The sequence below is a fragment of the Taudactylus pleione genome, unplaced genomic scaffold (genome assembly GCF_031769625.1).
Source record: "Taudactylus pleione unplaced genomic scaffold, aTauple2 ptg000875l, whole genome shotgun sequence".
Lineage (NCBI taxonomy): Eukaryota > Metazoa > Chordata > Amphibia > Anura > Myobatrachidae > Taudactylus > Taudactylus pleione.
The window spans coordinates 3,303,468-3,318,187 of NW_028285277.1; positions in this window are offsets into that span (position 1 = coordinate 3,303,468).

Here is a 14,720-nt window from a genome sequence, read left to right on the forward strand (position 1 = left end):
CCGACTGCGGTGTGAGCGGCGCTGACTTGGGAATATCCCGAGTCGGCGCCGGCAAAATTCCGGGTCTGATCCGGATAGGAACTTTGGCCCTCATTCAGAGCCGTGCGCTCTGAGCAGAGCGCACGCTCTGAATGAGGGCCGTCCTTCATAACTATGGAGCGTCCACCTGGACGCTCGTATAGCTGTGGGTCACCAACCACAGCCTATACGAGCGTGCAGTTTGATGGCCGCGATGGTCCTGACCATCGCGACCATCGAAACTGCGAGCCGGAGCCTGCGGTTGAGGTTTTCAACCGCAAGGCCCGAAGTGATTTTGGCTCTATCAGAGCCAAAATCACTCCCACTGACATCACTAGTGATGTCAGTGGGCCGGCTTCTGACGGTAGGCGTTCCCTTAGGAACGCCCCCATCAGGGAGGCACGCCCCCGGCATGCCCACCAAAGGGGGCGTGCTGTCAATCAACATCGACAGCACGCCCCCTTTGATCAGACACAACGAGCGAAGGAAAGTCCTTTGCTTGTCGCGTCTGGCGCATGCGCACGACGGAGCTCCCTCTGTCGTGCGCATGCTCAGTGCAGAACATCGACCCACTTGCGAGCGGACAGCCGCTCGCGAGTGGGTCTGAATCAGGCCCTTTGTTCCAACTCCGGGTCAGACCCGGAATTTAGGGGGAAAAGGGGTATTAGCCAAGCTGTAGAGCAGGGCTGTAACTAGGGTGATACGACATGTGCCACCACATTGGGCACCACAGGGCAGGGGGCGCTGACTGGTCCTGTAAATTTTCTGTTTATAATCATTCTCACTTGTAGCTTTCTTTTCTTTTATCCCCAGCATCTCCTGCCCATCCCGTCTCCTAAATGGCCACCCCTATGTTCTCCCTGGCAGACTCCCCTTCCATCTGGCCCCCTCCCTAAGCACCTCCAGTCACATCCTCTATTATTTAACACACATTTCAAAATACTGTCATACCCAGGACTCAAACCTATCACCTCTCACATGGCAGTCAGAAACCTTACACATGGAGGTATCTGCCCAACAATTTGTGATGGCAGCCCTGAACACAGCCACTGATTCCTGACCCAGGTTTTACCAGCACACATCGAATACCCTTGCTGGTGAGTTCAGCTGCCGACACAAGATACATAAACAGACCTCCCCGACACTGATATTTGCTGTATTTACACTACAAGCAGCGCTCTTTCTATATATTCACCGGCGCTGTCAGTCGTAGCGGGTCTCACGCGTGCGCACGAAGGAGCCGGCTCCCTCGTGCGCATGCGCACTAGACAAACATCTAGGCGGCCATGCGGTCGTAGACCGTACGGCCGCCTCTGAATAAAGCCCTGAATGTGTAGGGCAAAGAGAAGTGTAAAGGCAAAGAAGAAGTTATCATATGATCATCCCACCTTAGTGAGGGTCAGCACTAAGGGGGGTATTCAATTATCCCCCGCGGCTAATTGCAGCACCGGAGCTATTCAGTTAGTGGGGATTAGCCCTCGCGCGAGTCCCTGCAGTTGGACGGAACCTCGGAGCTCATGGAGCTGAAAGGTAAAGTCTGCTGAAAAAAAGCACAAAAACCCATTGATTTGGCAGTTTCCACGAAATCAGTGGGTTTCTGCGCCTGAATCCCGATTTTTCCACGCCACGGGGATTTTATTGCCAGCAATTAGCTAAATGAATACACCCCTAAGTTTATATACGCAAACAACAGAGTGTCACATAGGCAGGACCGGCGCTAGGCTTCCATGCGCACAGAGCCGTCCTGTGCTGCATAGCAGCGCCCCTTCCCAACCCCTGAGCGCTTACCCAATAATGCCAGCGGGAGGGTGGAGGGCGGGCGCTTCCACTGCAGCCAGCCGATGGCGAGCTCAAGTAGAGAGCAGGGCTGTGCTCCGGGCAATGGCCCTGCTAGCCCATGCATAGAGTCGCCACTGGTTACACACAGATTGAAACTTAGCAGGGGCCTGTGACAGCATGAAAACTTGCCTCTCTAAAGTGAGTACGGAGCTGAGAACTAGAAAGTTAAAGACTAGTACCCCTTTTCCACAGAAATCCTTGGTCCGACCCAATATTTCGGACCCAGCTCAGACCCCGTTTCCACTGCACCCTCAACCCAGGTTTTTCTCAGGTCGGCCCCGTTTACTATGAACCCAGGTCAATCATGGAGAAATGATGGAAGTAATTAAAAATTGCTTTTTTATGCTCACAAAGATGAGGTCACATCTCCCAGCGTGGACGCGTCTTCTTTCAGGGTCTCTGGCTGAAGACATCACCATCTAGCGTCCATGAACGTCCAAATAGCAGCTTTTGCGGTTACCTGGATCAGATTACCTGGTCACACACAGCTATGCGAGCGGACTGGAGGTGGATTTAAAAAAAAAAAAAATCTGCCCTGATTCAGAGCGAGTGCTCGCAAATAGCGAGCGCCTCTGAATCAGGCCCTGTGTTCCAAATCTTGGGTCAGACCCAGGATTTAGGTGTAAAAGCAGTATTACTGTGTTTTTAATAGGTCTGTATTTTGTTTCTCACTGTAGACTTTATTATATATAACGATTGCCCCAAATAGTTCCAAGCCATGACCATTTATTCATAATTTGGTACTTTCTGTCACCTAGCAACCACAACTTCAAAAAGCATTTCTACATCAGTAATAAAAAGCAGGGCCGCGTACAGTTTGTCTCTCATAGATGGTAAACTAAAAGCATTGTAGCTCCTTAGGGACTCAGGCTCTATCTTAGTAGATCGTTTTTATTTATTTATTTTTCCGAATGGTAGAAATGGATGAATGGCCACTCTGTGTCATGCGGAACTGCGCAGTGTTACCATAAAAACCCCTTCAGCCGCCAGTTCCTGTCACTTAGAGGCCCCTCTGTCACACTGATTCTGACATGATCTGAGAGGCTCAGAGTCTGACTCTTGCGCGGCGCACATTCACGCCTCATCTCGGCTGACATTAGAAAGCCACTGATGTATATTTGAAGACTTCTCCCATTGAGACTGCAGAGCTTCCACACTGTAAACCGCTGCTACTATGAGCATCCAGCAAAAATGTCATTATAGTCTGACACGATCGCATTCATCCTGCTGCAAAACCTGTGGCTCAGCCTGGACACAAACACTTAAATATTTCAAAATAAGCCCCATGCAGAACGCGCTATTACTTATAAAGGGTAAATGTATTAAGATCTGCGATTTCGGTTGAGTGGTTTATGTAAAGCTGGATACGCACTGGAGCGATCTCGGGCCGATTTGCCGTTTCGTTCAGTGTATATGGCTCCCACGATCGCTAGCGGCGGTCGCTAGGATTGATGTGCAGCACATCAATCCTCGCGATATCGTTAGCGACCTGTGGTATGTTAATGAAGGACAGAACAGTTGTCGTTCCGTTGTGTATTAACTCAGTCAAGTGTGTGCGGGCAATCCTCGCTCAAGGGCATTCGTTTCGATATTGGAACGCATGCCCCGCGCTCCAGTGTGTACCCAGCTTTAGTCCTCTAGTTCCTTTCAATGGTAAAATGTAAACTGTGCAGGAGAAATGCACTGTCCGGTACTAACATGACATTGCGTATCTGTACTGCCGTAATGTACCGTGTTACAGACAGCTGACGCTCCTAGCACAGACGTGTGCACTCACAGCAGACCTGGCTGTACAGTCCTCACTAGACAGCTGCTGGTGTCAGATATGATCACAATCTTATAGCAGCAAATGCTGCCACAAAGTATACAGTTGCCAGTAGTGGTGCCTGTCTACTGACTGGAGGGGGCATGCAAGAGCTCCCTCTGCTTTATCTATTCACCCTAAATTCATACATGCTGGCTGATATGTCCAGCTCACAAGTAAATAGGTTAGGAACAAATCAAATATGTGCTAACTGCACCAGAATGCAAACGTATAGCAATAAATCTTTCCCTTACTTATTATGGTTATAATAATTATCGGTGAGGGAATAGGATAGCCTGCCGATGACGATGTTGGTCATGTTAGTCTGCTTTAATCCACCAATCTAAACAGAACATATCTACACTGCACTACCAAGAGGATAAATCTATGCTACATGAGTCTTCTATAGGCCTAATTCAGACCTGCTCGCGAGCGCTGAACGCTCGCAAGCGGGTTGATTTTGGCCAAGTGCGCATGCGCACGAGGGAGCTGGCTCCGTCGTGCGCATGTGCGAGACCCGCATAGCGACGGCCATGCCGTCGCTATGGGTCTCGCTACAAAGGGGGCGTGCTGTCACTGGTGAGTGACAGCACGTCCCCTTTGGTGGTTGTGCCGGGGGTGTGGCTGGCCAGACGGAGGCGTTCCCATGGGAACGCCTACCGTCTGGGGCCGGCCCCACTGACAACACAAGTGATGTCAGTGGGAGTGCTCTCGGCTCTGATAGAGCCGAAAGCACTCCAGGGCTTGCGGCAATGAGACCCTACCACAAGGGTCTCGTCGCAAGCCCGATGGTTGTGATGGTCAAGACCATCGCGACCATCTTTTTGGCCGCTCGCTATAGCTGTGGGTGGTCACCCACAGCTATGTGAGCGGCCAGGAGGCCGCTCTAAAAAACCATGAGGGCTGGCCCTGATTCAGAGCGAGCGCTCTGTCAGAGTGTGGCAACACATCCCATCACTACTGCAGAGTGACAGACCCTAGAGAAGCCTTACACCTTCCTTTTGCCAGAAACGCACTCCATCTGTAGGTAAGGGCATGGGCATAACTACCATAGGTGAATGGGGTGCAGCTGCTATTGGGCTCACATGTTTCACTATTGGGTGGCTGTGTGGTACATAGGGGCCCTTACAAACTTTTGCTATGAGGCCTTCAAAAACCTGGTTATGCCCCTGGGTAAGGGTTAATGAGCACATCAGTTATTTCAGGTAAACTTTAGCTCATTAATTCCTGAACGTTGATACTATGGGGCTGGTGCACAGGGAGTAGTACTGCGATTATATAGCGAATGAATGAACGCATGTCATACTTGCCCACTCTCAGGAGGAACTTATGGAGACTCCCAAATTTTGGGAGAGAGTCTCCCGGCTACTGGTAAAGGTGGCAGATCATTCACATCCCGTCGGCCAACCGCGAAGTAGGGATGGACATCGAAAGCCCGTCATCAAATAGTTGCCGGGCTGCCTACATCAAATCATGCAATGCGATGGCAACCAGCCACCGCTACAATTCGATACAATAACCATCGCAATGGTTATAGTACCGGCAGAAAAAGGGCGGGCCCCTTGGTCCTGTGTCCCCCGCCCACGTCACTGTGGGGGTATGCCCAGCTCTCTCCGAGATGCTGGCCTTCCCCCAGACTCCCCCTACACTGAGAATAGATGTTGTGCGCATGTGTATGGCATCTATTCTCCTACTACACACTCGCTGGTCTGCATAGCAGAGCAGCGGTGTGTGCTCCCCCTCCACAGCCAGCCATCGAATGGGCATCGGAAAGCTGCATCCGATGGCTGGCAACCATCGAATTTCCAGTATTCGATGGAAAAAGTACTTCGATTGAACCGGAAACATCCATGGTTGCTAACCATTGTCTTCTGATGTCCATCCCTACAGCGAGGTAGGCAATATTTGAGTCTTGGTGACGCAATTTGCTATGAGCACCCAGTGCTATGAGCACCCGGGGTCATGATGAAGCGATTTTCAGTGTCCCATACCTGTCACCCCCATGCAAAGACGGGAATTCTGGCATAATGTCACAGGAGCCGGGGTCGTGATGAAGCGATTTTCAGTGTCTCATACCTGTCACCCCCATGCAAAGCCGGGGAATCCTGGTATAATGTCACAAGGAAGGAGCCATGACATTGCTATTCCTGGCACGCTGCCCCCATCCCACCCACTTGCCTCTTCCTCTACCGGGGCCTCACAGACCACGACTTGCCGAAGTCAGCAAGTATGATGGATATGGGGCTATACAGACCCACACACATTTTGCACGCCTTACAACCGGACAGGTGGAACAGTGGCCCTGATTCAGAGCCAGACGCTCTGACAGAGCGCTCACTCTGAATCAGTGCCATCCTTCTTGATTTTTAGAGCGGCCTCCTGGCTGCTCGTATAGCTGTGGGTGACCACCCACAACTATAGCGAGCGGCCAGGAAGATGGTCACGATGGTCAAGACCATCGCGACCATCGGGCTTGCGGCGAGACCCTTGTGGTAGGGTCTCATTGCCACAAGCCCTGGAGTGCTTTCGGCTCAAACAGAGCCGAGAGCACTCCCACTGACATCACTTGTGATGTCAGTGGGACCGGCCCCAGACAGTAGGCGTTCCCATGGGAACGCCTCCGTCTGGGCAGCCACGCCCCCGGCACGTCCACCAAAGGGGGCGTACTGTCACTCAACATCGACCGCACGCCCCCTTTGGTACGAGACCCGGAGCGACGGATTGCCCGTCGCTATCCAGGTCTTGCGCATTCGCACTGGGCCACCATCGACCCGCTTGTGAGCGTTCAACGCTCGCAAGCGGGTCTGAATCAGGCCCAGAGTTGGGAATGGGCCTTCTGATGTACGCAAGGTTCATGTGTTCATGCAAATGTGGCCAGTGCAGACCAGCAATTATATACAGTATATGCCTGTTCGGATGCGTGTCCTTTGCACCTGCTGTAGGGCAGGTATACATGTACGCGGATAACGGATATGCTGATGTGGCAGAAGTGTACACACCTCAGTATACGTGTGCAGGAATACACTATATTACCACACCCTTTTCTTTGCTTCTCTTACACCCATATTACAGCCATCCCTGCACCCGTCCCTGTATGTGCTCATTGGAAACATTCAATCATTCAACACTGTCATTTCCTTTTGTAAGATGCATTCTCCCAGGTTTCCATACAAAAATGCTTTTTAGCAGGAAATATATTCATTTTATCCCATCATTTCCTGCAATCAGCAAATCAGAGCATTACCCCGCAGAAGAAGAGTCAGACAGTTCAGTAAATACACTAAATACTTTATAAATACTGTATTGTGTGCTCAGCAACCTTCCAGCATAATGATCATTATTTTATATCTTAACCAAACTACCAAACAGCAGGAAAATGGGAAAAAATATTTTAATGATCTTCCCTATATAAGTCCTTCTAAGGCTTCATACTCACATTAGTGAAAATATACATATGTACTGTCCTAGAACAAGACTCATCATATTTTTTTTAGTAATTGACAAACTGCAGGTTTAAGACACCTGTGGACAAGAAAATCCCAGCATGCACTGCCAGATATTTTGCTAGGCCGGCCGAGGCACCATTCACCCCTGTGCCTCAGTGACATCACTGGTTCCTCATGATTTTATGGGCAGCATTCTCATTCATATTGGGTCAGCCGCCCGATCCTGCCCACTTCCCCAGTGGCGTCAGCAGTTTTGCGGGGAGTCATGTCATTAAGCCCTGCCCCCCACAGAGTGGCGCCATGTCAGAGTTATGCACACAATCAGCCGATTGTTGCGATCTGAGCATGTATGGCGGAGCGCGAACTAGCCACTGCGATTGGGACTGAGACTACGCAGAACCATCGCAGAGGGATTGACAGGAAGTGCCATTTGTGGGTGGTGACAGGGGGGTGGTCGGCAAAACACAGGCGTGGCAGTGCGTTTGAATGCCGTTACAGGGGTGTACATAAATTAGCCACTGCAATGCCACACGCAGGTTGAGCTACAATAGCGTCCCATCAGCTTAGTAATTTCTGACCATGTGCGAGTGTGCTCGATGTTACCGATGTTGCTCGATGTTACCGATGTTACTCGATGTTACCAATGCTTTCACAGACTTGTATTAGGGAAGTGGGCGTCCTTATGTTTTTCTAAGACTGCATTGTGATCGTGGAGATTAGCATACCTTCACAGTTGAACTGCGTGCGTAATCGCTATAGCGATCTGTAATGAACCAGGCCCAATGTCAGTAGTTTGCATTCTGTCCATCTTACAAAATGGCTGCCTCCACTTTATCTATAAAACAAAACAGTAAACATACGCTGCACTTGGTTGCTGCTAATAAGGGTAATCACACATATAATAAATATACTATGCACAATAAACCCGCTCTCTAGGGTTTGGCGCCATGAACACTCTTGGTGGTCACCAAACAAATAGGTGTTAGACTGCTGATTAGGATAGAACAGCTGGTGATGGCGCCAAACCCAGAGAGCAGCGTTTGAGGCGCACAAGGTCAGCACTGACAGCTTCGATGCGCGCCTGAGAGCGCACGCTACACCAGCCGCTAGTAGCAGTATTGCGCCGGTGGACGACTACACCTAGGGGCGGTAAAGCACCTGAGGCCCTGTGACTCACTAAGAGCGGCTGAACAAGCTATAGGGTATTTGTACTGGGACGCCATCACAGACACCGGGGGCCAAATGTAATAGGGTGAGAGTTTAGCAGTAACCTCTGACACTTTTTAAACTCGCCCAATGTAATAGAGTCCGAGAGTGTGCAAAACTCGCCCAATGTAATAGAGTCCGAGAAAATGGAAACTCCCCAATGTAATAGAGTCTGAGAAAATGGAAACTCCCTAATGTAATAGAGTCTGAGAACATGGAAACTCGCCCAATGTAATAGAGTCTGAGAACATGGAAACTTGGCCAATGTAATAGAGTCAGAGAACATGGAAACTCGGCCAATGTAATAGAGTCTGAGAACATGGAAACTTGGCCAATGTAATAGAGTCAGAGAACATGAAAACTCGCCCAATGTAATAGAGTCTGAGAACATGGAAACTCGCCCAATGTAATAGAGTCTGAGAAAATGGAAACTCGCCCAATGTACTAGAGTCTGAGAACATGGAAACTCACCCAATGTAATAGAGTCTGAGAACATGGAAACTTGGCCAATGTAATAGAGTCTGAGAACATGGAAACTCGGCCAATGTAATAGAGTCTGAGAAAATGGAAACTCCCCAATGTAATAGAGTCTGAGAACATGGAAACTCGCCCAATGTAATAGAGTCTGAGAACATGGAAACTTGGCCAATGTAATAGAGTCTGAGAACATGGAAACTCGGCCAATGTAATAGAGTCTGAGAACATGGAAACTTGGCCAATGTAATAGAGTCAGAGAACATGAAAACTCGCCCAATGTAATAGAGTCTGAGAACATGGAAACTCGCCCAATGTAATAGAGTCTGAGAAAATGGAAACTCGCCCAATGTACTAGAGTCTGAGAACATGGAAACTCACCCAATGTAATAGAGTCTGAGAACATACAAACTCTCCCAATGTAATAGAGTCAGAGAACATACAAACTCGCCCAATGTAATAGAGTCAGAGAACATACAAACTCGCCCAAAGTAATAGAGTCAGAGAACATACAAACTCGCCCAATGTAATAGAGTCAGAGAACATGGAAACTCGCCCAATGTAATAGAGTCTGAGAAAATGGAAACTCGGCCAATGTAATAGAGTCTGAGAAAATGGAAACTCGCCCAATGTAATAGAGTCTGAGAACATGGAAACTCGCCCAATGTAATAGAGTCTGAGAAAATGGAAACTCGGCAAATGTAATAGAGTCCGAGAGTGTGCAAACTCGCCCAATGTACTAGAGTCTGAGAACATGGAAACTCACCCAATGTAATAGAGTCAGAGAACATACAAACTCGCCCAAAGTAATAGAGTCAGAGAACATACAAACTCGCCCAATATAATAGAGTCAGAGAACATGAAAACTCGCCCAAAGTAATAGAGTCAGAGAACATACAAACTTGCCCAATGTAATAGAGTCTGAGAACATACAAACTCGCCCAATGTAATAGAGTCAGAGAACATACAAACTCGCCCAAAGTAATAGAGTCAGAGAACATACATACTCGCCCAATGTAATAGAGTCAGAGAACATGAAAACTCGCCCAAAGTAATAGAGTCAGAGAACATACAAACTTGCCCAATGTAATAGAGTCAGAGAACATACAAACTCGCCCAATGTAATAGAGTGTGAGAACATGGAAACTCGCCCAATGTAATAGAGTCTGAGAAAATAGAAACTCGCCCAATGTAATAGAGTCTGAGAACATGGAAACTCACCCAATGTAATAGAGTCAGAGAACATGAAAACTCGCCCAATGTAATAGAGTCAGAGAACATACAAACTCGCCCAATGTAATAGAGTCTGAGAAAATAGAAACTCCCCCAATGTAATAGAGTCTGAGAACATGGAAACTCACCCAAAGTAATAGAGTCTGAGAACATGGAAACTCGCCCAATGTAATAGAGTCTGAGAACATGGAAACTCACCCAATGTAATAGTCTGAGAACATAGAAACTCGCCCAATGTAATAGAGTCTGAAAACATGGAAACTTGTCCAATGTAATAGAGTCTGAGAACATGGAAACTCGCCCAATGTAATAGAGTCAGAGAAAATACAAACTCGCCCAAAGTAATAGAGTCTGAGAACATGGAAACTCACCCAATGTAATAGACTCAGAGAACATGGAAACTCACCCAATGTAATAGAGTCAGAGAACATGAAAACTCGCCCAATGTAATAGGAGTCAGAGAACATGAAAACTCGCCCAATGTAATAGAGTCAGAGAACATGAAAACTCGCCCAAAGTAATAGAGTCAGAGAACATACAAACTCGCCCAATGTAATAGAGTCAGAGAACATACAAACTCGCCCAATGTAATAGAGTCAGAGAACATACAAACTCGCCCAATGTAATAGAGTCAGAGAACATACAAACTCGCCCAATGTAATAGAGTCAGAGAACATACAAACTCGCCCAATGTAATAGAGTTAGAGAACATACAAACTCGCCCAATGTAATAGAGTTAGAGAACATACAAACTCGCCGAATGTAATAGAGTCAGAGAACATACAAACTCGCCCAATGTAATAGAGTCTGAGAACATGGAAACTTGCCCAATGTAATAGAGTCTGAGAACATGGAAACTCGCCCAATGTAATAGAGTCTGAGAACATGGAAACTCGCCCAATGTAATAGAGTCAGAGAACATACAAACTCGCCCAATGTAATAGAGTCAGAGAACATACAAACTCGCCCAATGTAATAGAGTCTGAGAACATGGAAACTCGCCCAATGTAATAGAGTTAGAGAACATACAAACTCGCCCAATGTAATAGAGTTAGAGAACATACAAACTCGCCCAATGTAATAGAGTCAGAGAACATACAAACTTGCCCAATGTAATAGAGTTAGAGAACATACAAACTCGCCCAATGTAATAGAGTCAGAGAACATACAAACTCGCCCAATGTAATAGAGTCAGAGAACATACAAACTCGCCCAATGTAATAGAGTCTGAGAACATGGAAACTTGCCCAATGTAATAGAGTCTGAGAACATGGAAACTCGCCCAATGTAATAGAGTCTGAGAACATGGAAACTCGCCCAATGTAATAGAGTCAGAGAACATACAAACTCGCCCAATGTAATAGAGTGAGAGAACATACAAACTCGCCCAATGTAATAGAGTCTGAGAACATGGAAACTCGCCCAATGTAATAGAGTTAGAGAACATACAAACTCGCCCAATGTAAAAGAGTTAGAGAACATACAAACTCGCCCAATGTAATAGAGTCAGAGAACATACAAACTTGCACAATGTAATAGAGTCTGAGAACATGGAAACTCGCCCAATGTAATAGAGTTAGAGAACATACAAACTCGCCCAATGTAATAGAGTTAGAGAACATTCAAACTCGCCCAATGTAATAGAGTTAGAGAACATACAAACTCGCCCAATGTAATAGAGTCAGAGAACATACAAACTCGCCCAATGTAATAGAGTTAGAGAACATACAAACTCGCCCAATGTAATAGAGTCAGAGAACATACAAACTTGCCCAATGTAATAGAGTCAGAGAACATACAAACTCGCCCAATGTAATAGAGTTAGAGAACATACAAACTCGCCCAATGTAATAGAGTCAGAGAACATACAAACTCGCCCAATGTAATAGAGTTAGAGAACATACAAACTCGCCCAATGTAATAGAGTTAGAGAACATACAAACTCGCCCAATGTAATAGAGTTAGAGAACATACAAACTCGCCCAATGTAATAGAGTTAGAGAACATAGAAACTCGCCCAAAGTAATAGAGTTAGAGAACATACAAACTCGCCCAAAGTAATAGAGTCAGAGAACATACAAACTCGCCCAAAGTAATAGGAGTCAGAGAACATGGAAACTTGCCCAAAGTAATAGAGTCAGAGAACATGAAAACTCGCCCAATGTAATAGAGTCTGAGAACATGGAAACTTGCCCAAAGTAATAGAGTCCGAGAACATGGAAACTCACCCAATGTAATAGAGTCAGAGAACATACAAACTCGCCCAATGTAATAGAGTTAGAGAACATACAAACTCGCCCAATGTAATAGAGTCAGAGAACATACAAACTCGCCCAATGTAATAGAGTTAGAGAACATACAAACTCGCCCAAAGTAATAGAGTTAGAGAACATACAAACTCGCCCAATGTAATAGAGTCAGAGAACATACAAACTCGCCCAAAGTAATAGAGTCAGAGAACATGGAAACTCACCTGTTTTTAGACTAAAAAGACTCTCATGATGTAAACTATCATCCAGGTGTTTCCCATTTTGAATATAAAACTCGACCTACTGTATGTGAGATGTTACTGCTAAACTCTCACATTTTCTAAACTCTCACCCTATTACATTTGGCCCCAGGACTGATTTCAAATCCAGGTATTATTATTACAGACTGCTATTATTGACCGTAAATATGGATATATTGTGGAGCTATATATACAGAGTGCTAAAACACCTTAAACACACCTGAGAATCTTCACTGAAAGTTATTGTATTATACAATTGGACATCCACATCTAGTGCTAAAGGCTCATCTGAGAACTCGTTTTATTCATGTACAAGGAGACTGTTTGTCCAATTGGCAACATTGTATTTTTATTTTATTTTTTGTATCATATTACTGGGAGTCGTGTAATACTGTTATTGTTTTGTGCATTTTATATGTGTGTATCTCAATCTTATTAGTAAAAGTATTTCTTCTTTACACATATAAGGGTAAATTTACTATAGTGAGAGTTTTTAGAAGTGGAGATGTTGCCCATAGCAACCAATCAGATTCTAGCTATTATATTCTAGAAGATGCTAGTTAAATGTTAAGTAGAATCAGATTGGATGCTATGGGCAACATCTCCACTTCTAAAAACTCTCACATTAGTAAATTTACCCCATATTGTGCATAGTATATTTATTATATGTGTGGATACCCTTATTAGCAGTAACCACGCACAGTGTATGTTTACTGTTTTGTTGTTTAGTTACTTTGATGAAGTTTGCACTGAACACTGGCTGCTAGTTGCCCTTTGCTATATTTCAAATGAACTGTATGAGAGCCGGTTGTTTGGTCGAATTTCTACCACTTGTGGTGTTAATTGCAATTATTTCTCCACTTTATTTATCTGTAAAATGAGCCACCCTATGATAATTACTAACGCATTTATTGACTCATTATGAGTGTGTATTAAGGCAAAATGTATAACACTGAGTTGTGCATAAAAGCAGTATATGGAAACATTACATTAATGCTGGCCACACACTAGACCAACTTACATCCAACCTTCCAACTAGTTGATTGGTTGGAATGAAAATCTGGTAAGGTATGAAAGCAAATGACAATCAGCAATTTGCTCCCAAACACCGGAAAATGGACAAAAAACTGTTGTTTGAACAAATTGTTTAGATCAAACATTTAACAAACTTGTCTGACCGACCATTTTCATCTGTTTTCTGGGATTTAGGAGCAAATTGCTGATCATCATTTACTCCCATACGTTACCAGATTCTCATTCCAACCAATCAGCTAGTTGGCCGGTTGGCTGAAAGTTGGTCTAGTGTGTGGCCGGCTTTACAGATATATGTACTGTATAAACACAGCAATACAAACCCACCGTATATATAAGTGCAGCATTCCACATAAACCACACCTTAAACTATTCAATGAAGACCCATGTTCCAGTAGTCTCCACCTCTTTCCGCCATCAGAAATCGGGACAGTGTGAGGAAAACCAGGACTGTTTACAATTGTTCATGGAGGATATTATTTGTATTATCTCTATGACCTATAAATCGGCCTAGAAATACAGTAATGATTGTGTTGTCACAATGAAGGTCTCTCACCTTTGTGGGAATGCTCGTTACTTTGCAGTTCGCCTTTAAACAACATTATCGCACTATGGGACTTGAAGCCATATTTGATTTCCATTAGCAATGTAGATAGATGTTTGACAAACACGTGCGATGTCGTAGTGAAATTGTGAGACTCCAAATGTGAGACAGAATTAGGCCGAGAGCTTTTATTGACTCATTATGTAAATCTCATAGATTTAATGAAGAAGTGATTAGCATTATGCCTGAGAAATAAAATCAGGAGGTGCTCATTATCTGCATTCCCTTGTTATCATGGGGTTATCATTAGCGCTCTCTAACCACCACAATGTGCGCAATGCTGTCAGCCATGTGGACGTCTGTACTGGAGAGAAAGTGGGTTGAGTTAGTGCACAAACTGGTGACCATGCTGCAAGGCAGGAGGCGGCAGCAGATGCCCGCTACCTGCGACCAAGAGCGTAATAAGGAAATTCTTGTGTTGCCACTAGTGTACATTTACTTGTGTATTATACTACAATATGTACATACTATATATACTATTTGTGTATTATACTATATATACTACTTGTGTATTATACTATATACTATATATACTACTTGTGTATTATACTATAT